This window comes from Hyperoodon ampullatus, assembly GCF_949752795.1.
Source record: "Hyperoodon ampullatus genome assembly, chromosome: 20".
Classification (NCBI taxonomy): Eukaryota; Metazoa; Chordata; class Mammalia; order Artiodactyla; family Ziphiidae; genus Hyperoodon; species Hyperoodon ampullatus.
This window is the reverse complement of record NC_136933.1, coordinates 16,503,440-16,527,758: the sequence shown is the minus strand read 5'-3', so window position 1 is coordinate 16,527,758 and position 24,319 is coordinate 16,503,440.

The following is a 24,319-nucleotide window of genomic DNA, read 5'->3' as shown; positions in this document are numbered from 1 at the left end:
ATATCAGAGTCAATTATTACCTCCATTAATTTTATTTTTTATTGTCTCCATTAATTTTAAGTTCTTCATATACACTTATTTTCTTCATTATCTATTGGTAAAATATTATACTTTTCTCCACATAGTTTCTCTGATCTTATGATTGATTTATTCCTAGGCACTTTTTATTTTTTGTTGCTCTTCTGAGTTGAATATTTCGAAGTTTGTATTTTCAAAATGTTTTTTCTGGAATGTAGTAACTCAAATTATTTTTTGTAGATTGTGTATCTAGCAAATCTGATACATGCATAAACATGTATTTATCACTAATTGTATTCCATTTTAAAATTCCTAATATTGTTTATTTGTGCATTCTCTTTCTCTTTTTCTTTGAAAAAGATCTTCCAGATTGACTATTTTACTAACCTCTTTAAACAATCAGCTTTGAACTAGCTGGTCTTCTCTACTGTAACTTTTTCTATTTTTTTAATTTCAAACTTATTTTTATTATTATCTGTTTTTACCATCTTCAGGTCTATTTTGTTTCTTCCATAATTTCTTGGCTTGAATTTTTATGTCACTAATTTTTAAGATTTTCCTCATTCCTAATATCTACATTCATGGAAATATGTTTTTCTAAGTATTACTACATTGACTATGCAATACTTTATTATTATTTAATCATAAGTATATTACATATATTTAATCATAAATATATCTATATAATGATGTTTTATTGGCAAATAGTTTAAGAGAATATGCTTTTCTTTTTTCTAGATATGTCTATTATATAAGCTTGTTGTGTTGTTCAAATCATCTTTATGAATTTTTATCTGCAGAGTCTATCAATTATTGGGAGATTTACATTAAAATTTCCCAAAAAAGAACTTTTCAATTGTTTCTTACAGTTCTAACAATTTTTGCTCATAAATATTTATGTGATAGCTGCATTCTAGTTAAGAATTTTTACATTTCTTAGTGAAGTTGGACCTTTTTCAATATGCAATAAGCCTTTTAAAACACATTTTTCTTTTTTGAACTTAAGCCAATTTCTTTGTACCAGTACAGTCACTCCAGTTTTCATTTGTATTTGCCTAGTTTATTATTCTCCTTTTTCTTTCAACCTTTTTCATCCTTTACTTTTAGATGTACCTTCAGCTCGTAGATGGACCTTATGTATTCAATGTAACAATCTCTCTCCCATAACTGACAAAGTTAATTCATTTATGTTTCTGGAGATTATTGATATTTTTGGATTTGTTTCTGTTGTCATTAGAGCTAGCTTAGTTTTTTTCTCCATTCTCCTTTATCTTTCCTGACATATTTTTTTGTTGATTGGGTTTTTTAATTTCATTTTCTTTATTATTGTGAAATCTTGTTCCATCTTTTTCCTAGCCCACTGCTCCTTTAGACTTAGAAGATTTACCCACTTCATTTATAGCTCCTACAGACTCTTCTTACTCTGTGTGTGTGTGTGTGTGTGTGTGTGTGTGAACTCAGCTATGCATTTGACTTTATTATTATTATTTTATCCACCTTATTTAACTTCTCTTTTCTCATTGGGAAGGCTTTTTCCTCCTTACCAATCCATGACATTAGCTGAAATGAAAATCTCCACCATGCATTCCCTTTCCTGTTAAAGTCTCCTTCAAACTGATGATTTTAATAATGAGGAAGGTAGCTTTCACCCAGGGATAATGGAAATTTTTAATGATTATTAAAAGACAGAAGGGAAAACTCACTTTCTTCTTCTTTCTGACTGTCCATACTGATATCAATAATCAAAGTCTATGTGGAGGAGTAGTTCTCTAAAACATGTTCTACTCAACTTCTGCCAATAAATTTGGTTGCAATACCCTCTTGTAGACCCTGATTCTCTAAAGTCAATAAAGGCATGTTCTGTATTACTTTTAAAAGTTGCCCATCTCTCAATTATGTTAAGTTGAAAAAAAGGTGGAATAATTATATGCATTTCTCTGAAAAATTATCTTTAGAAACTGTCGTTAGGTTCTAGGGCATAGGTGGTATTTTCTCCAATTCTCAACTGCTCACCATATGTTAGCCTCCTTATTGCCTTTCTAAGAGTTTGAAATCTATGCTTGGAGAGCTGATAATGGTGGCAGAGAGAGCTGACTACCAAAATTTCATGTTCCCCTTCCGTAGTATAGAATAAGGTCTTGGAAGTGGATGAGCAATAGGGAGCTACATTCCCGAGTCCTCTCTCCTTTGCGTGTAGGTCAGGTCATGCATCTATTTCTTGCCAATAGAATCTGAGTGAAAGTGATATATATCTGCTTCTGGACTGAGGTAGTTAAGTATCAAGTGTGTGAGATTCTTCACTCTTTCTGCCTTGAAGAAGCTTGATGCTGCCAGGATTACCTTGAAATTATAAAATAGAAGGCTCACAAGAGGGAATTCTGAGTTATTGCTTGGAGAGCCATCTAGCTCATTCTAGACTCTGATATGAGCAAAAAACAAACATTTTTATATTAATCCACTGAGATTTGGGATATCTGTTGCCTAACCTAGCTTATTCAGTGACACCCTGTTTCAGTAGGCACCTTGTACCTTAAACTTCCAAAATTCATTGACCTTGCTGGTCTCTTTCATAGTAAATATCTCCATACAGTAGGTATAAAAGTGGAGATGTGCTTTCAAGGAAATGTGTTATATTATTTTATCTTTTTAAGTTTTATTCTTTTGATGAAATCCCCTTACACTAAACATTTAACTATGAACATACACTTTTTTGGAGAAAGCTATATTTGAAGTTAGAAGCGTTTTGTTGTGTATCTGGGCAGCAAGGAAAGTAAAAGTGTTATTTGCATTAAATTTGCTCTGAGTTATAAATAGAGTAAATTAAATTATTGTTCAAAGTGGTGGTAAGGACAGCCAATTTCATTATTTTAAGTGGTACTTAAAATGCTTCTAAGTCTTTACTCATTTATTATCTTAAGGAATTAGATGAAAAATGTGCTAGTTCCTCTTTTCTGAAAATGCTTATAAAAGTAAGAGAAAGCTGTAAAATGAGCTTTCAAATATCTAGTCCAATAACTGTAATTTTACTTCTTAATAGCTAGATAAAAATTAACTTCACCTTTAAATAAACACATGAAAATTTACTCAGTTGTCTAATTATACTCTAATTATTCTATTATTAGAATTTTAGATGAGTGCAAAAAACAATAAAGATTTTTCTTAAAAAAAAAAGATTTAGGGCTTCCCTGGTGGCACAGTGGTTGAGAGTCCGCCTGCAGATGCAGGGGACACGGGTTTGTGCCCCGGTCCGGGAAGATCCCACATGCCGCGGAGCGGCTGGGCCTGTGAGCCATGGCCGCTGAGCCTGCGCATCCGGAGTCTGTGCTCCGCAACGGGAGACGCCGCAACAATGAGAGGCCCGCGTACCGCAAAAAAAAAAAAAAAAAAAAAAAAAAAAAAAAAGATTTAGTCCATTAAGCTACTGATACAAGGCTTCAGCATCTAATATCCTAAAATAGAATGAGTAAGCTTTTCTCCAGGCCTGGACTAAGTAAGGGTGCAACTTACACCACATATTACTCAAAAAGAAACTGTTTACCTCTCTACCAAAGCCATGATTAGAAGCTGTATTTTCCTACCAAATTTGAGCTCTATTTTACAATATTGGGATACAATATCCATAGCATTTAATTCCATGATACTTTGTAAATGAATCTGCAAGAATGGAAAGTGTGCCATTTGCTTAGAAATCCTTATTTTAATAGCAAACAAATATACAGTTCAGTTAGCCTATTTATACACCAGATTTTTAACCCTATTTAAGTGATGATTTGACTGTATTAACAAGAGTGTTACAATGCAAACACATACGTTTTCCAGATGGAGCATATACACCCCTAAAAACATGTTAAGATCATAGGTTTTTGCTATGATCAAACAAATATATTAGGGCATAAACTACAATAGTTACTACCGTTTATGAGGCAGCTGGTATGTGCCAAGAATTATGATAAGTGCTTTACATACATAATCTCATTGGATGTTCACAGCATCCTGCATTCTTACTTTACATAAACTGACTCTCTAAAAGGATAAATATTCCAAAGCTGGTGCAACTTCCACAAAAACACACTGCCTGATTTCCCAACTATTTGATAAATTTCTATTATAAATTGCATGTTTTATATTTTATTTAAACAGAATTTAAGTACTTTTTGTGAATGTACTGATTCTATCCCAAATCGGTGGAAAAGAGAAATGCCATTATTGTTATTATTTCAGAAAGTGATGGCTACAGTTTTCTAGGAGATTATATATTAAACTACTGCAAGAAAAAAAATACAAATCTGCTTTTTAGCAGAAAGAATTCTAAGCAAGGAACCCCATCTGGTGTGACAGCCTCTGACACTGGCTACTGCCAATCCAATGTCAATTTCCTCTTCTTTCCCAGATCACAGTACCAATGGTGGATATTCCTTAGTTTTAGGGACAGAAGCAGTTACTATTTGGAACCCTAGGGATGAAACTTGAGTACTGTATGCCAATTACAGTAACTTCTTTCCCCTTGGGAAGTGACTGGAACTCAAGTGTTCTGCATGGGGCTTCTAGAAAGCCTTTGCTTTCCTAATGCAGACATAATTTCTTGAGATGCAGCACTCATATTATGGATGTGGAAGGTGGAAAGAACAGCTTAAAACTGGTTGATAATTGTTTAATCTTTCTCAGATCCAGTTTTCAGATAAATAAATCAAAATGGAAATACCTTATTATCCTACATGTACAGATATCATACACCCATGGAGCTGGCTGTTCAGAAGATAAAATTAGAAAATAATACATAAATAATAGAGAGCTAAAGAATTCAATGTTTCAAACAAAAAAAAATCAGTAAAATTAAACGAGATTTTCCTGTGCCCAGGTTAGAATATTAGAATTAAAAGCAAAATTTTGCATTCACTCCTTTAGCTTGGGGTTTTCTAAATATGTCCCTCAGGGGCCTCAATAAGTAGAATTTAGGCTATTTTCACACATAACAGCTCCTTTCTGCTTGCTGACATTCAAGCCAATGCAGATGTCATTTTTCCCCTCCCTCCCATAACCCAACCTGGCCCCCTCTACCTAGGGAAACCAGACTAGCATTAGGACCGGGGAGAATAACTAGATAATGAAGGGTAAAGAAGAAAGGGGAGTTTTAAGACTTAGGGTATAGAAATTAGGGTAATGGAAACATACTTTCAACATGCAGATAACTCTTTAAATCCAATTTTTAAAAAATGTATCGTTAATCCTGTGGCTTAGTCCAGAAAGGGCAGAGAAGATCACTGAGATAATAGACTTTATTCCAACCTTTTGGCACAGAGGGCTTCTAACAACCCCAGCACTGTGTAGAGAGTGCTTTACGATGTTCTTTCTCATGAAGAAAAGCTAAAGACGCAATAGCATTCTTATAATTCTACAGCACTTTAGAATAATGATGTTGCGAAATGCAAATTGTCATCTCTCACTTCTCAGCACTCAGAGAAAAGGGTTTGATTTTCAATCATCAAAAAAATGTTTATTTTCAAATATAAAATGAGCTTTTATCCCAGGTGTATACATGACTGCAATCTCTTCTTGAGACACTGTCTTGATTATGAAGTGCTTTATCTCTTCCATCACACTATGTACCGCAACAGAAGGTAGAAGGGCCGCTGCTAACCATGCAAAAAGCTTCTCTATTTCCAAGGGAAAAGAATTCTTTTACGAATTTAATTTTCTCTAACAGAAAACACAATATATCTGCAAAATGGAGTAGGATAACTCAGTTAACATCTAACTATACCTTGGCTGCTAATGGGTACAGTGTTCCTTAGCCAGTGTGAAATTCAGAAAACGCTGCTGCCAGATTAAACCTCCCTAAAGCAGCGATAAGAAAATATATGTATCTAATCCATTTATATCAGGAGAAATGACCTGGGGCAGTAATGTTATTTTCTATTAAGGTAATCCAGAAAGTGGATGGAAACCAGTTAGACAGTAATTTAATAGAAGCACAGCACACAACTCAGAAAATGAACAAAATTATTCCTTTACTGAAGAACAGTTAAATGGTATCTTTTTTTTTAATGGTATTTTAAGCTTGTATTTGAGAAAATGATTTCCAAAGCCAGAAATATAGTATTTTTTGAACACTATGGAGAAGTATTTTCCAGGACAAATATAAAGGACATAGTTCCTCTTTAGTGACTATAAAAGAAAGCCATCATCTTAACTTCTGTATTTACAGTAAAAAAAAATTTTTTAACTAAGTTTAAGAAATCTTTACTAAGAATCAAATATCTGTCCAACTTCACAGTAACACAGTAGACCCCATGATAGAAAGTCTCTAAATAGACTTTTTGCATATTTACATTTTTAAGTTATTATATATTTACATTTAATCCTTGCTTATTAGAAAATAAATGTTGTCCTCATAAATCTGATGTCTAAAAAACAACTTACACATCCATTTATAAAAAGTCTCTGTGTGGTGTGTGTGAGCATGTGTGTTTAATGTTCAAAGGTCCTTCTAGATCTACTGTCTATGTAAAAACTGTTCTAAGCTGAAGTGGCATTTCTCTGTGCTCCTGCCTGTTTCTCCATTCACAGTTCAGCCTGGGGAAGGACTGCCAGAAACAGCCACATGAACTGGGTAGTAAAACTGACAAGAAAACTGGTCAAGTTCTAGTTAGAGAAGAATGATCACATTGCTCTATTTGGATTTGCCCCCCAAAGCTCCTAATATTTCAATGTTGAGACGTTATTATGAGGCAAGTGAAATGTTCTTTATCTACATACATATTGTCTGCATTTGAAGACAACTTATTGTAAAATACCTTTTTTTTTAAAGACGAGTTTTATTTATGTATTTGGTTGCACCGGGGTCTTAGTTGAGGCACGCGGGCTCCTTTGTTGTGGCATGCATGTGGGATCTAGTTCCCTGACCCTGGATCAAACCTGGGCCCCCTGCACTGGGAGCGCGGTCTTATCCACTGTGCCACCACGGAAGTCCCCATAAAATACCTTTTTTTTTTTTTTTTTTTTTTTTTTTTTTTTTTTTTTTTTTGCTGTAGGTGGGCCTCTCACTGTTGTGGCCTCTCCCCTTGCGGAGCACAGGCTCCGGACGCGCAGGCTCAGTGGCCATGGCTCACGGGCCTAGCCGCTCTGCGGCATGTGGGATCTTCCCAGACCGGGGCACGAACCCGTGTCCCCTGCATCGGCAGGCGGACTCTCAACCACTGCGCCACCAGGGAAGCCCAAAATACCTTTTTAATAATGGCTTTTTCAAAGAAACAATATTAAATATCCACTTTTAAGCAATCAAAATAGTTTTTGTCTTAATAACTACATTTCATCTGTCTTAGTAAGTCAATGTCTTCTTCAGTATCAGAATGAAAGTCTGAGTATAAGCTGTCTTCAAATCCAGAGAATAAAGATGCTTCTGAATCTCCTGTCTTCTTTGGCAGTTATACCTGGTGGCAAAGTCACACCTTACTCGTGATAGGTTTTGCTCATGATCTTGACCTCTTTAGCATATCAATGGCATGAGGCTTTTTCTCAAATTTCCTGTGGCTTAACTCATGGCTTCACCTTTTCCTTGACTGATTTGTGCATCTCTGGAAATGAAACAATCTCCACTGAAGCCAGCCATAGGCTTCCGCGTTTACATTTGCTTGACAGCCCACAGGGTGCATAAGTTTGCACGTGCAACCTTTTCTGCTTCCCCCCAAATATCATTTTGATGGATTCTAATAGCACATTTGGCAATTTCTACTCTAAAGTTATTAAATTATTCAGTTGCATAAGCATACATGCCTTTTCATCATACATGATTCAAATAACGCAAACATAACCCAGATTCCGTTCCTTGGTCATCACCTAATAGTTGAACGTATATTTTACCATAATTTATTATCTGTAGCAGTCAGACCACAACTGTTGCAATGATATTAGGCCTGAATAGTGATTTCAGGTCGACATTATAAACAATCCTGCACTGATATTTAATAATTTAGAGAAAGACTAGCATAGACTGTCAAACACTTTAAAAAACTATGTTATGGCTTTTTTTTTCTTTCTTTTTCTTTTTTTTTAGTGGTGAAACAACAGAAACTGTTTATTTTATTTTTTTGTCTGTGTTGTGTCTTCGTTGCTATGTGCAGGTTTTCTCTAGTTGCGGAGAGCGGGGGCTGCTCTTTGTTGTGGAGCACAGGCTCTTGTTGCAGAGCACGGGCTCTAGGTGCGTGGGCTTCAGTAGTTGTAGCTCTCGGGCTCAGTAGTTGTGGCTGTGGGCTCTCGGCGTGTGGGCTTCAGTAGTTGCAGCACGCAGGCTCAGTAGTTGTGGCACACGGGCTTAGTTGCTCCGTGGCATGTGGGAGTCTCCCTGACCAGGGCTCGAATCCGTGTCCCCTGCATTGGCAGGCGGATTCTTAACCACTGTACCACCAGGGAAGCCCCAGAAACGGTTTTGGAGTTTGTGTTCCTTATATCACACATCCATTACTTAAACTGATTTGTTTATTTATCATTTGATAGTTTGTTCCAGTTTCTCAACAAGATGGCAAATTCCTAGAACGTAAGTGTATATTTATATCTGTACTTATCACTGGTATCTCCTACTGAAACTGGCAACATAGATTAGGAAATATAAAATTCTGTTCAAGAACAGTATGGAGGTTCCTTAAAAAACTAAAAATAGAACTACCATACGACCCAGCAATCCCACTACTGGGCATGTACCCAGAGAAAACCATAATTCAAAAAGAGTCATGTACCACAATGTTCATCACAGCACTATTTACAATAACCAGGACATGGAAGCAACCTAAATGTCCATCAACAGATGAATGGATAAAGAAGATGTGACACATATATACAATGGAATATTACTCAGCCATAAAAAGAAACAAAATTGAGTTATTTGTAGTGAGATGGATGGACTTAGAGTCTGTCAAACAGAGTGAGGTAAGTCAGAAAGAGAAAAACAAATACCATATGCTAGCACATATATATGCAATCTAAAAAACACACAAAAAATGGTCATGCAGAACCTAGGGGCAAGACGGGAGTAAAAACACAGACCTACTAGAGAATGGACTTGAGGATACAGGGAGGGGGAAGGGTAAGATGGGACAAAGTGAGAGAGTAGCATGGACATATATACACTACCAAACGTAAAATAGATAGCTAGTGGGAAGCAGCTGCATAGCACAGGGAGATCAGCTCGGTGCTTTGTGACCACCTAGAGGGGTGGGATAGGGAGGGTGGGAGGGAGGGAGATGCAAGAGGGAAGAGATATGGGAATATATGTACATGTATAACTGATTCACTTTGTTATAAAGTAGAAACTAACACACCATTGTAAAGCAATTATACTCCAATAAAGATGTTTAAAAAATTCTGTTCAAGAAATGGTCATTAAGGGATGTATACAGCCCAAGATTTATGAAGATTGGGGGATACAGCAATGGATAAAATGACTCTTTTTTCCTGAGGAGCTGTTTATCTGGTTTAGAGTTCTCGAATTTACAAATGAAGACCTCCTGTCCTCAACCCCAAAGAATAGTCTAGTAGCCAAATCAGGCAAGCATCGCAGGAAATAATCACATGCAATGTAATAAAGGCTTCAAGAGTGGCAGAAAGTTCAATTAGAGCAGAAAAAGCAATCTATTTTTTTTCCAGATGATAGCCAATGTTTTTTTCTTCTCAATGCTCTGTACTGATCTTAGTGGTCAATTACCACTTATATATTGAATATTGAATATAATAATAAGAAAAAGAAGAAGAAGAAGAATACAAACAAAAACAGCAATAAGAAGTTGGCAGAGCTGAGAGTTTTCCTTCTATTATGTGTTCTTCATCAGCAAATTTACGAAGTAAAATCTCACAAGGTCAGCCAAAATATTTTAAGCTTATTTGTAATATGAATTTCTATCCACTAATGTTAACAAGCAACCTTGCTATGAGAGTTTGTTGTGGCTTGAAATATTAACTGATAATTATGCACACATACCACAGTTTTTATCTTTACTCCATCCTTTAAATTTGTTTTCTTTGTGCTCAATTTTAAAATGCAGAGCTTACATAATTTAAACAACTCTACCGCTTGTTAAATATCAAAACACTTCCCTACCAATTGGTCATTAGCTACTGTATCAAGTGCCCTGAGTGCCCTTATACAGCTCAGCACTGACACTGGGACCCTGCCTCTGTAATCCAGCAAATCAGAGTAATGCCTAGCAAAGTAAGGAGCTTCAGGACCCTGCTTCAAGGATTATGGCCAACATTCATTTCATTTAGTTATTGCCCCAGCTAAGCCTGCTGTTAAATATTCTGAATATCTCCCCTTTAAATAAATGTGGTAAAATATAGATGGATGGTAGGTAGGTAGATAGATAGGTAGAGACATAGACAGACAGTTCATGCTAAAATCCTAAAAGAAATATCCAATAAAAAAATATTTGGAAACAGTTTGATTTAAAACAATCAGATCAGGACTCTGGTGTTGTTCATTCTCTGATTGGTTTACCAAGATTACAGCTGCCTCCAATACACAGCTGTATATATTTTAAACCAACTTCATAAAACATGTAAACATTCCAACCATTGTGAAACTACCCCAGTCCTATGCATTCTACATCCCCTGAGTTCTAACACATTTGCTCTCACATCACCCCCCATATCTTGATCGATGACCTGGCAGAACCTTTAAAAGATTTACAAATAGATAGAGGCCTTTCACAAAATGAGAGTTATGTGTTGCCTGCACCATTTTCCCTCACACTGTCTGGAAATAACCACTGTGGTTAATTAAAGGTAAAATTCAAAGGTTAAGTCTCGCTTTAAATGGGGGCAAAGCTACCTCTACTTGTATACTGTTCCACAAAACTGCTACCTCATATTTGAGTCTTTAGCTTTTAATATAAATGTACAGATTTTGCTGAAATGAATATGGAAATACATTTTTATTGTGAAAGATGTAAATTAAGACATATAGTGAATTAGGGCTTCAAAAAAGCTTCACATATTTTAAGGTAGAAAAAAAAGGCCTATTAAGAGATTTTCAGAGTCTTCTGAAAGATTATTTGTGGAAATAAGCCAGTTTTTATGCAAAGAATATTTTTGTATAATAAAGGTAATTAAGCCAATTGAGTGGCTATAAAAGGAGACCAAGAAAAAACTGTCCATAGATCAAATTGTAGACCAAAATGCAGTCCAACCTGGTAACAGAAGATGAATCATGATGAATGTCAAGGGGTTTTCAGGTTCTGAGATTTTTAAGATACATTTGATAGTTATGCTGTCATAACTATCACAGTAACTAACATAAGCCATTATTAGAATAGACTGATATTTCATATATTCCATTAGATTCTATTGGTTAGAATATTCTATGAAACGGGGAAGAATAAGCAAAGCTTAACCATTCATTCATTTAAAAAATGTTTATTCAAGGCCTACTCTGCAAAGCCTTGTTCAGGATGCTAAGATACATCAGTAAATCAAAGTCCCCTTTCTCTGGGAGTTTATATTCTATTTGGGTGAGACAACTAGTAAACAAAAACACCTAAATAACTAAATGCTATGAAGAAAAAAATAAGGTCAGGAGAACATGGTGAAGGTGTACTTACTGTTTCTATAGGTAGTCAAGGAGGATCCCACATTTAAACTGACATTTGAACTGAAAATTAAAAACCGAGAACTCCATCTGGAGTAGAGGGTTCCAGGAGAGAACTCAGCGCATCCTAGTTCCTGAGGCAGAAGTGCCCTGGACACCTTTAAGGAGGGGCGGGGAGGCCTGGGTGCCCAGAGTTCAGGGACCAAGGGCGGCAGTGCGAGAGAAGGGGCAGGCATTAAGTGAGGTCCGGGGGCTGGGAGGGCGGCCAGGCCACTGCACACCATCACTAAGAATCTTTATTATATCCTGAACTAGGCTGGAAGGTACTAAAGAATTTCAAGATCACTTATTAAAGTAGGACCTTACTGGAGGAGCAGGAGAATGACACGACCTAACACATTTTAAAAGGATCAGCCAGGCTGTTGTATGGAGAACAGGCTGTGGGACTGAGGTGCAGCAAAGGGCAAAAGCTAGCTGGGAAGGTGAGCTCCTGGTCAGCTCTGCCAGGGTAGGAGAGGTCAAAGTGGTGAGAGTTGTTGGATTCTAGATATATACTTAAAAGAAACAGACGGAATTGGATAGAGAACGTGTCGAAACAGTCTAGAAGAACTACACAGAAGGGAAAAAATACTTCCAGAAAATGCATCTCTCAGACGGATAATCAAACAAAGCTCTCTGTTTGTAATACAGAAATTAGATGTATGAGTCTATATACAATTATGGTGAAAATACTATGCCTAAATAACCATTAGCTATAGAGACATCTAACGGTAACACTGTCCCGAGCTGAACAAGGAGGCTTCCAAAATAGGGAGCCTCCACTCCCCTCCCCTCACTGAAATTTTCACTGCAGAGACCATGTATATCCATCCACAAGTGTTGTTTCAGAGGGCTTCCCGGTATCATTAGGTGAGACACCATACTGCTTGGAGTTAAGCCTTTTTGTGCTTTTCATCCCAATAGGGGAAAAAATGAGAAGAAATGAATACACAGTGGAAAAACTTCAAAGAAAGGAAAGATCAATCTTATTTTCATGTAATCCTTGTTTCAAAATATTCTTCATACCATAAATTTCAGTGAAATATATGTCAGTTCCTCCACTGATGCCTGAATACACCCACAGCAGATTGTACTTAGAAAACTAGGGTCAACAAATGGAGAATGGTTTCATTGTCTGCGATAGCATTCCCTGATTGGAAACAGTCCCTTGGGAATTCATTGCTGAAGACAAGTCCCACCCCTTCAAACTGCGGCCACCCTCACTCAGGATCATCCGACAAGACATTGCCGGGGAATCCATTGGTCCTACCCAGCTTCAGACAGACCAACTCAGGTGATTAACCAGGTAAAATCCTTACTTCTCCTTTTATATTTAATATCATATATAACAATATATGTGCATTATTATGTGAGCACTTTGCATCTTAAACTGTTTCTGAAAACACAGTCATAATACTTTGTCCATGAAATGAAATTTTATAAGCAGAGAAAAATGCCTAAGATTAAATATACCTAAAAAAAACTTGAAATGCTTGCTTAGTGTCACTTTCTGGCATTGACTGAAACTGTATTCATTTAAAAATGTGAAACGCTTCCTCGTGGATGTATGAATTTTTAAAAGTAAGTGATAATTGCAGCACACTGTCGTATAATGGTTTGGAAAGATGATTTCCTCTACAAAGTTCAAAGTGAAAACCTTTGTTTCTTTTAAAAGCAGATGATACTATTTGGGATTTACATTTTCATTTTTGTCTCCATTACTTTATTGAATTTCAGTACAGATACAAGATTGTCACTGTATTTTGAAATAATGTTCATTTATGTTTATTTTGACTAGAAAAAATAATTTTATACTGTTCTTTTTATCATGAACTTTTTCACTGAATTTGATCAAGATCTGTTAAATAAATCATTTACCTCTTCTGATGAATAACTAATGTACCAAATATACCCAAGCAATCCCAGAGAAACATATTGCCAAGGTGTTATTGTCTCAAGGCATAGCTTTTTTTTTTTTTTAATTCAGAGCTGCTTAATCAACAATGTTACTAATGAAATGATTGGTTGCCTTGAGGTTGAGAGTTAATTGAATGAACAGACAGCCTGTTTTCCCTTACAGCAACCTATAATGCTAATGGATAAGCTAATTTTTTCTTCCCTAAAGTAATTGCACAGTCTCTTTAATTTAAAATCACTTGCATTTACTCAGTTGGTTGTTTTCTAACAGGGAAAAGGTCCTGAACATTTAGACTGGGGAGATTTAAATTGTCAATATGATGTAGAGTGTAGGACCTTTCAGCATAAGTAATTAAAATCTACCATGCAACTTTGTTTAGGTTATGTTGAACACATTATCCATTATAATTTGCAAGAAAGGTAATATTACTACAAATTAATCTTATAAAACCCTAATTATGATCTTGTTACTTCTTTGTTGATTTAATAATTTCTCTTCTGTTAAAGAATAAAACTACTGATCCTCATCAAACTCTGTCTAGATCAGTGAATTGTATATATTAATTTATGTTTTAATATTGCCAAGACTCATAAACCAATGAATGATGTTAGAAACGTTACACAGAAATAGGTGACAGTGAAAGTCAGAATCCTCGTGAGAAAAACCAAGTTCATATTTCCAACAGCATCTCTAATGCACAAGAATAAATTACTGCATATTAAGTATTAATCTGCAAGTTTTCAGTATTTCTTATTACAGACAGTTTGCAGAGCAAGAAAGTTTTTTGAATTTTATTAAACAAAATTGCTCATTCTTTGAACAGTTTAATTTATTCATTATCTTTAATTATCTTAAAATTTAGCATGTTCACTTTATACTAACAGTTGCGTTATCTAGGGTATTGCCACCTAAAAACCTTAAGAAATCTTAATTTCTGATATTTTAAAATAAATCTTCAACCTAGCAAAATGACCTATCTCTTAAAATTCAGTTACATTATCAGTACATGTAGAAATGGTCTGATGACAGATAAAAAATTACATTAGCTACAGGTGTTTTCATCTAAACAAATGTTAAAAATAAGGGAGAGAATACAAAGTTCTTCCCTTGAAACCTTCATAGAATTGGAAAGTTTATAGCCAAAATTTGGGGAAATAGTAGGAATTTGTAAAAGTTTATTTTATTTTGGTTTAGTTTACTTTGTTCAATAGCCTGGAAATGCCTTTATTTTGGGCTAACTTAAAAAAAATCTATGAAGAATTTTAAACATATACAAAAACAGAGCAGGGTAATGAACTTCTAGGTACCTAGGACCAAGCATTAACAATTAACACATATGCCCATTCTTGTTTCATACATAGTCCCTTCAATCTGTCCTAGTTCCCATGTTATGTTGAAGTAATTCCTAGACAGAATGTCATTTCGTATACAGACATTTCAGGCTTCTCTAAAAAAATAAGCTCTCTTATTTAAACACTATAATACCATGATCACAGTTTAAAAATAAACATCCTTAATATCACCAAATACATAATAATATATAAATATCCTGTAGTCTCCTAAATGTCTTTTTTGTTTAAACATTAAAAAAAATCAGGATCCAAATAAAGCTCATACATGGCAATTGACTGATTTGGGGGGGAGGGGTGTTAATCTGCAAATTCTCCTGTCTTGTCTTTTCCTTGCACTTTGTTGGAAAAAACCTGAATTTTTGTCTTATGGAATTTCCCAGTCTAGATCTTGCTGATTGTAGTATCATGGTGTAGTTTAACAGATTTCTCTGCTTTCCATATTTTTTCTAAGTTGTTATTTGGGTCTAGAGAATTGCTCAGATTCAGGTTCTATTTTTTGGCCAGAAATTACAGTTGACCTGGTGACCTTCCACCAAGAGGCACTTAACTTGTGGTTGTTTTCCTTTTTGTGATGTCAGTAGTCACTTGTACTCAATGTCATATTATTTTAACTTGAAACATAAAAACATAGAGTTAATCTGAAAAATAGTGCACACATGGAAAATACTTATGGAAAAACAACCCAAAATGAAATAGGAAGTTTACTTCTGAGATACTTAGCTAGCAAAATCACTAAGGCAGGTTTTTTTTGTTGTACATAAATGCAGTTTCTAGAACTTGAAATTATATGTAGTAAAAATTAAATGTCTCAGATGTCTTAGAAAATACACATTCAATTCATTCCTCTATTTCCTCTTCTCTATTTTCTTGTTTCTTTGTCCTATGAACTCTAGCTCTTCACTGGACACTTAGCCAAGTTATCCCGGTTGCCATCTCATATACCAGCTTCATAGTGTTAGCCTGATTATTCTAACAAGTACTTCCCTATAAATTAACTTGATTATAGCCGTGATGTTTCCAGGAATCAAAAAGAGGGCCCATAGCTTGGAAAGTAACATTTGTCCCATTTCTAGCAATCTGAGATATATGGCTCCCAGGCTAAAATGCCAGCATTTCTTTCAAAGTTCTATTATTCATGGAATCAAATGGACAGAGTATTTTTTTTAATTTTTTTTTTTTTTTTTTTGGTACGCGGGCCTCTCACTGTTGTGGCCTCTCCCGCTGCGGAGCACAGGCTCCGGACACGCAGGCTCAGCGGCCATGGCTCACGGACCTAGCCACTCTGCGGCATGTGGGATCCTCCCAGACCGGGGCACGAACCCACGTCCCCTGCATCGGCAGGCGGACTCTCAACCACTGCGCCACCAGGGAAGCCTGGACAGAGTATTTTAAATGATAGTCTTCTCAGACAGACACTTATTCTTTAAAGCATAAGATAGCATCTGCTATCGGAAGATGGGAATTTGAGCTCAAGAGCTGGTCAGAAACCTGATTACTGGAGCTAAAATATGAGAAGCCAGACCTAGTGCAAGGCTAGCTTATTGGTGGATGGTTTTGTGTTGTATTAGAACTGCTTGAGGCTGCCACACCTAGAATAACATAAATGGGACAAGAGTATGACTTCAGGAGGAGTTCACATGGCTTTATTTTGAGAGACTGGATGAAGATAGAGACCCATTTTTGAAAATGTATGAGACCCAAAACAAATTAATATCCATTTGTTAGAAAGTACTGATCAAGCAAAGAATGAAACACAACTTAAATTGGGAAAATACCCATGATGATTTTATAAAACGGGTATTACATATAAAATGTGAATACTTCATTTGGAGTAGTTAAATGATTTTACACTGTAAATAGGCAAATATACACAAATAAATACCATGGAGTTGATGCTTATAACTATATGTGTGCACAATATGAAAATAAAGTTAATGAAAAGGAACTTCTTTTTGGATGCTGTTTATGGCAATTCCATTATTTTATGTTAAAACAAGTTTAAATAAAAAAGAACTTTTTAATGGCCTAAGGTTTTTTTTTTTTTTTTTTTTGCGGTACGCGGGCCTCTCACTGTTGTGGTCTCTCCCGTTGCGGAGCACAGGCTCTGGTCGCGCAGGCTCAGCGGCCATGGCTCACGGGCCCAGCCGCTCCGCGGCATGTGGGATCTTCCCAGACTGGGGCACGAACCCGTGTCCCCTGCATCGGCAGGCGGACTCTCAACCACTGCGCCACCAGGGAAGCCCTGGCCTAAGGTTTTGAAAGGCATAAAAACTCTATTAGGAATAAAAATAATCATGTCCAAGAATACTATGGTATATTTTTATATTGCCACTTTTCCTTCATTTTAACTATGTCTGTACTACTTTCTGATTTGAGTGAAGATGACTGCTTGAGGGTTGTGCTAGTAATTGACAGAAAATGCAAAATTTCTTTGACGTTGAGTTATTTTTAAATTTCCTTGGACACTCCAGTTGTAGCTAATTTTCTGGGATTCCGATAACATGAGGAATCTTTGAGTGGGAACGTTGACTACTGAGCCTCATTGGGACATTTTAATTACTTTAGGTCTTCATTTCCCCTAGGAATTCTTTAATTCATTTTTTCTTACTAGGTTTCAATCATTGACTTCTGTATAACCCATGCCTTAAGAGAGTTTATAAATTAAACAAAAGATTATCAGAGACATAGGTATGTCTCCTCACAGTCCACTTACTTAAATACAAATCCATTAAAAAATAATTGAGAATTGTATAACGTGGGGCCCCATATAGTCTGAACCTTTGGCACAACTCCTAAGAGGAGAAAAGCATGTTTTCTACTGATTTCTCACATTTAAAGTTCTTGAGATACTGCCATCTGTGTCAGTTTCTCCAAATAATAAAACCAGGTAGTGCCTCTGATTCACGTGGCTCAGTGGAGAACCGTGAACAAGATGAGGATGTTAAACTTGAATCAGACTGTCCAATATGCTCATATGTCTGACACACCTAATGACACACCTACTCAGTTTGAGATTTGCTTTCCTTTCTCAACTGTACGTTTTACTTATTATATAAGATTTTTAGAATGCTTTTTCTCTCTTCAGAATTGTCTTGGCTAATTAAGGACTCTGCATTTCCCAATTTATAAGCACCTTGTCAATTTCTACCAAAAGAGAAAGATTTTTATTTGGATTAAATTTATATATAAATTTGTCTAGAACTGACATTTCGAGTCTTCTAATCCATGTATTTGGTATATGTGTCTATTTATTTAGGTATTTGTTAGTGTCTCTTAATAACGTTTTATAATTTTCTGGCAGAATGATTCTACAGGTTTTGTAGTATATTCCTAGATATTTATGTTCTTGGTTAATCTTTTATTCCTGCCTTCTTTATCAGTATTTGGTAATAAAATCATAAAAGAAAGTAAGACACTCTCCATCATTTTGTCATCCAAAATATCTTGACTAATATAAAAATGTTAGGAAAAAACACCTGAACCTAGTTTCTATTTTAGTGATAAATAATTAACAATTTTTTTCCTATAGATCTTGATTGGTACAAGTTTTCTTGTTGTATTCAAATCACTTTTAGTTATTTATATTGTTCTATGATATTACCCATTTTATTGAATGTGCAAAATCAGTGACATGAAATTAACATAATGACCTTTATAATTCTTTAATCGCCCCTACTGTTGTGAATATATTCACTTTGTAATTTCTAATGGCAGGTATTTTTCTTTTCTTTCTTTTTGTCTTAATCACACATGAGGGGTATTTTTATCATTGATCTTTCTATAGAAGCAGACTTTTTCAATCAGTACACTTGTTTGTTTTCCAGTTCATAGTTTTCAGGGTTCATTTTTGTTAATTTTCTTCTGCTACTTCCTTTTGCCCTATTTTTTGGTACTTAAGTTAAATGTTTAATTTGATTTATTTTCAATTATATTTCAGTTACAGAAGCAATGAAGGCTATAATTTTTCTCAGAGTATAACCATAGACGTAGATCACTTTTACATTTATATTCTATACAGAATCTCATATTTTCCTATTTAAAATAATAAAATATTAGTTTTGCAATGGTAACATTCCAAATGGCAAAAACATTTCCTAACTGTTTTTTTCAAAATTTTAGCTCATTCGTGGAATGAGGCAACACTGATATAACAATCTGCACTAGGGAACTGACTTTGGGCTGATTTGTCATATTCTAAGGCCATTGTGTAAACTGACTTATCTAATACTGATTATTAAAGCAAAGTAACAAACATAATAATGCAATGGTAACAAATTTTACATTGAGTCATTTAAAGAAAAATCCAGTGCATACAAATGCAAATGTGTTAATATCTGCTTGTAAATTGAAATAAAAGAAAGATAACTACTTTGGGGAAATTTTATCATATTTTCACGTTCATAAAAGAGAGAATACTAAAATAGCAGATTAGTTCTAAAAGGGAGCTTCAGAAGCATTTGGCACTCACTCCTATATTTTATTTAGCCAAGAAACTTTCTTCAAAGAAAATATTTGTTGGGTATGTAAATAATAAAAGTGGCCAAAGCAGAACCCCTCTGAGTGGACTCAGCAGGGATGAAGAGGGACTTGCTTGTCCCATTTCCCCCCAGCCTGCTCAATGTAGGGCAGCCCCTGAAAGGGCTCTGGTCAGCAGCATGCACCAAACACTACTCTTATGTATTTTTTAAAAATGACATGAGTGGAAAAATAGTGAAATTTTAGTAGGATCTTATTTTCCTTGTTGTACCTCTCTGAATTCTTTTTTATCTGACATTTTAATCATTCTAATTATACTTAAAAATCTAAACTGTCAATTCAAATATGCTAGAAGATAAGCTTCTCTATCAGATGAGAAAATTGAAGCCTAAAGGGGTTTATTTAGACAATGGGCAGAACATTACTAGTGCCAGAGTAAAATTAGTAATCAGACTCATGATACCACTTTTTTTTTCCTATATAAATTTCCTTAACTCCCAATAATTTATTCAAGTCTACATTCCTCACAAAGGTGGCTGAATTTAGTTGTCTGGTGGCTCTCTTATTCTATATATGATGTAATTTCAAATCTTGCATATAGCAATTCAAGTTAAAAATAGATCAGAATGTGTCTACAAGTTTGTTTTTTTAACTTAGTCATTCTATGCAGTTATGAAAGGTATTTTCAGTGGGGACCTGCAAGAGAGCAAGATGTTGACTTTGAATAAGAATATCTTCACTAAATATATATTTGTATATATACACACACACATTTCATATATCATAATATCATTTGTTATAACCTGGCCAATGCCTCTTATGTTTGTGCACACTGCAATTCCATTCAAGCTTTTAACCTTCATCACACACACACACACACACACACACACACACTATGATCTTTATCCTAGTATAGATATATAAAATAAGAGTTGCTTATTTTAACTAAAAAGAGCAAAATATCTAAATTTATCAATATGCTGAGAAGGATAGCCCAGTAAATGGGATGGTGTTTCAGGCAAATTTTTTACTAGTTTTAACATGGTATTAAAACTCATTCAAGTGGCCAAAATTAACAGTCTCAACAAAGACTGGATGATTAATTGGCATAAGAAATGGGAGAAGCAAAGCAGATGGCCCAGTCACTTTTTATGTCATTCCTCTAGTTTGAAAATTGTCCAATGTCAGCTATAATAAAATCTTGAGATATAAGCTGGAAATACATCCATCTTTCATCTGAATTTTTTTCCAAATCAAATGTGGATAATCTGTTTCAGAATGTTAAAATAATATCAATAAATGTGATAAGAACTTTGGCTCCAATAGTGGAAGTGTAATAGTTTTGATATATGGCCAATAAAAGTTCAAGTGGGCATAGTCAGATGAAAAACCTAAATTTTCCTTGTCCTTTCTGGACATTTTGTGAGGAACAAAATGGCACCACTGTTTTAATCTCTCCTTCAAACAACCGAACTTTGAAGAATAAGAGAGTGTATTTATATCATTTAGGGTTCAGAGTTGTAAAAGCATTGTTCTGATCTGCACCCCGCCCCTACACTGGATGCACAGGTATTTAACACAATAGAACAATTATGATTCTAAAATAATTCCCTCTCTCAGGATTTGCCTTAAGAAGATATTGGCTATGACAAGTGATTGATAAGAAAGCATTCCTGAGCTTTAGCTTCTTAGCACAACTGTGGTTTGTGTGAAGTGTTACATGTAATTATTTTTAGTTCCATGAAGCCAGGGTTTTGGAAGGAACCTGGAGGTTCCTAGGAAAATTTATAAAGGAAGTAAAACTTTCACTGGAAAGACTTCCGTATGTATCCTAACAAGCATCCCTGTTCTCTTTCTGCCTCCTTCCTCAGCTCACATGCTCTCATTCAAAACACAAGTGCCTCTGAAAACCCCAGTGCAGCTCTTCTGTCAACTTCCTAAGCAGTTCAAGCATTAGCTTTACCACGAAGATATCAAGTACATTTAAAGAAAGTCCTCTAGAAATCTGATTATCAAAATGTGTGAGCAGGGCTGGGAAATTGCCAAAGAGCCTCTCCGGCCGAACCTGAAATAAGAGACGCTTGAGGCTGAAGGCTGTTCCTTCAGGGTGTTGTAAGCCACAAAGCTGGGGGCTCTGCCAAAAAAGGCCACCCTTCTTTCTCTCTTTTTTTTTTTTTTTTTTTTGGCCATGCTGTGCAGCACATGGGATCTTAGATTCCAGACCAGGGATGAAACCCGGGCCCCTGCGTTGGGAGTGCGGAGTCTTACCCGCTGGACCGCCAGGCAAGTCCCAGAAAGGCCAGGCTTCTGTCCTCAAACTGTCTTCAATCTCACCATCCTGCTACTTCCAGAGGACAAAGGAATAATGAAATCAAAGGCCACATGTGAGAGGTTCCTAATGTTTTGTGCTGAAGAAGCCACACGTAACCGACTATAAGGTGTGATACTATTGGAATTAATGTATTCATGATTTTAACTCTCTCCACATGACTTTAATTATTTTCATCTCAAAAAATATCGAAGTGAACCATTTGGTATAGGTATACTAAAAATGATTTAATTCAGGGAACTGTTAAGCTCATCACATATACTTCTAGAAGACATATGCATATATATGTAAGGATTGCTCTATAAAAAGACTTCTTAATATCTTATTTTTCTTAGATCATTTTTGAGTGACATATTTAGAAACAAAAACTCCAATACCATAACGTGCAATGATCACAGATTTCCCACAAGATTTAGTGAAACCATTTTACTTAGGTTGATTTAACATTTGTGCGTCTACAGGGGGAAAAATGTGCCATTCTATTTAAAGATTTTTTTAAGGATATTAGTGTAATAAACCAGAGGCAACTCTTGGCACTGTGTTAATGATACATATTTTCACAATTAGTAATCTTTCTCTACTTGAGAGTATGTTTATGTTTAAATATGTATCTCTAGTAGTTACCAGCGTATCTTTCACCCAGATTTCTTTAACTCAACCAGAGTCATAGCTGTTCAACGAATTTGGTGTATGCTTCTACTTCTTTTCCTTAATTGCTTCTTCGATAATTCTAAAATGTCTTTGAAGCCTTCAAGATTAAAAATAAATTTTAATATTCATTCGATATTCATTTCATTTTGATGAAATTCTCTTTGACAAAATTCCAAACACACAAATGACTTTTGAGTACTGAAAGATATGTTACTTCTCTTTACCTAATTATTCTTTTCATTATTGCAAGATGCCGTATTAGCTGATGTTGGTTTGATAGTTAGCATACGTTCATGAAAATGAATACATTTATCATAGAACAGTCAGAAGAATTGTCACCTGACATCTAGAACACTACCTTCATTCAAAAGGAACATGCTTGTGATTTTTATTAGCCGAAAAATTTGAAAGTAACTAAATGTGCCTTTGATTTGGGAAGAGGGACAGGAAGCATCTCCATCCTTTCTTTCTCAGTGATCTTACTTCTTGTGACTGTGTAAAACAATCATGAATACAATTTCACAAATGACCTTTATCCGTTCCAGTCAGATTCTCTAGATGTCTAAAGAGAAAAATGGTGCCTGTGATTCACTCTCTCTCTTTTTCTTCTCAGCAAATAAAGACATCTATACAGAAATCTATAGAAACTCACAATAAAATAGAAATCAAAGATTGAGAGTCAATCAATTGTCAAATCTGAGAGGAGTTTCCACAGTCTATAAGAGTGATTGAAGGGGAAGGTGAAATAAATTGACTTAAACATTCTTTGCATGAAATTTTAAAATAAAATAAAAACAACCCACTCTTAACTTGCTTGCAAACCTTCTGCAACAATCTCTATGTTGCAAGTGTATGTCTTGAAGGTAGTCAGAATATTGTTTTGTTTTGAAAAGACAACAACATGAGAGGTACAGAGATTGGCTGTAGGAGAAAAGGAAGGGTATCTGTACAATTAAAACGAGGGCTGCAGACACCAAAGAGCAGAGAAAATTGAAGGACTGATGTAAAAGCATAGATTTGTGAAATTCTCTCAGAATGGGGGCAAGTAGACGAAGGTAACTTGGGAAAATTTGGCACAATGTTAGTATAGATAGTAGTGATAGAGCAAGGAATTAGCTTGTTCCTAAAAAATAAATCAAAATAACTTCCATAGAATCAACAATTACAGAAAACTGCTCTAGACTCAATACAGAGCTAAGTAGGCCACACGGAAAGGTCTTACACTATCCCAGGCAAAGTCATTACGAGGACTACACTTCAGGAGATCAGGAAGTTTTTTGTTTAAATCAGGAAGTCTTATATTTGGGCTTTATGGTTATTTTATGCAAGTTTTATCATTATCATGTGGTGAGAAGATCTTTACGTGAACATTTTCTCTCAATTTCTTGGTCTGTGTTTCATCACAATATTACAGTTTCACCTGGTGTACAGCAGGGTACTCGTTATGAGCACAACCACGAGAATGAAGGTCTTTGCCCACACTGCAGGCTTCCCTCAAGAATGTGCACAACCGATTTCCCAATTTTTACTGTATCATTTCTGGATGTGACTAATATCAACGTCTTCTTTTAAAAAATGTTGTCAAGTCAGGCTAGTCGCACAGGAACCCACTCTAAGGTACCAATTCTGTATCAGTCAGCAGGTGCTCCATTAGACTCTAACAATAATGACCCCATAAAGTAAGAGATTTAAAACAACAAAGGCTTGTTTCTCCATCAAAGCTCCTGGCTGTTGCTCTTTCATGCTGGACCATGTCTGGCATCCAGGCTGACAGGGCAGCCACTCTCTAGAACTGGCAGGTTGGTGAATAGTCAATCAACACTTAAAGTTTCCATCCGGAAGTGACATGCATCACCTCCACTCAACATCTCACTGATCACTGCAGCTCGGGTGATCACACTTAGTTTCAGGGGAGCAAAGAATTGCAATCCTACATGGACCCAGAAGGAGAACTGGTAATA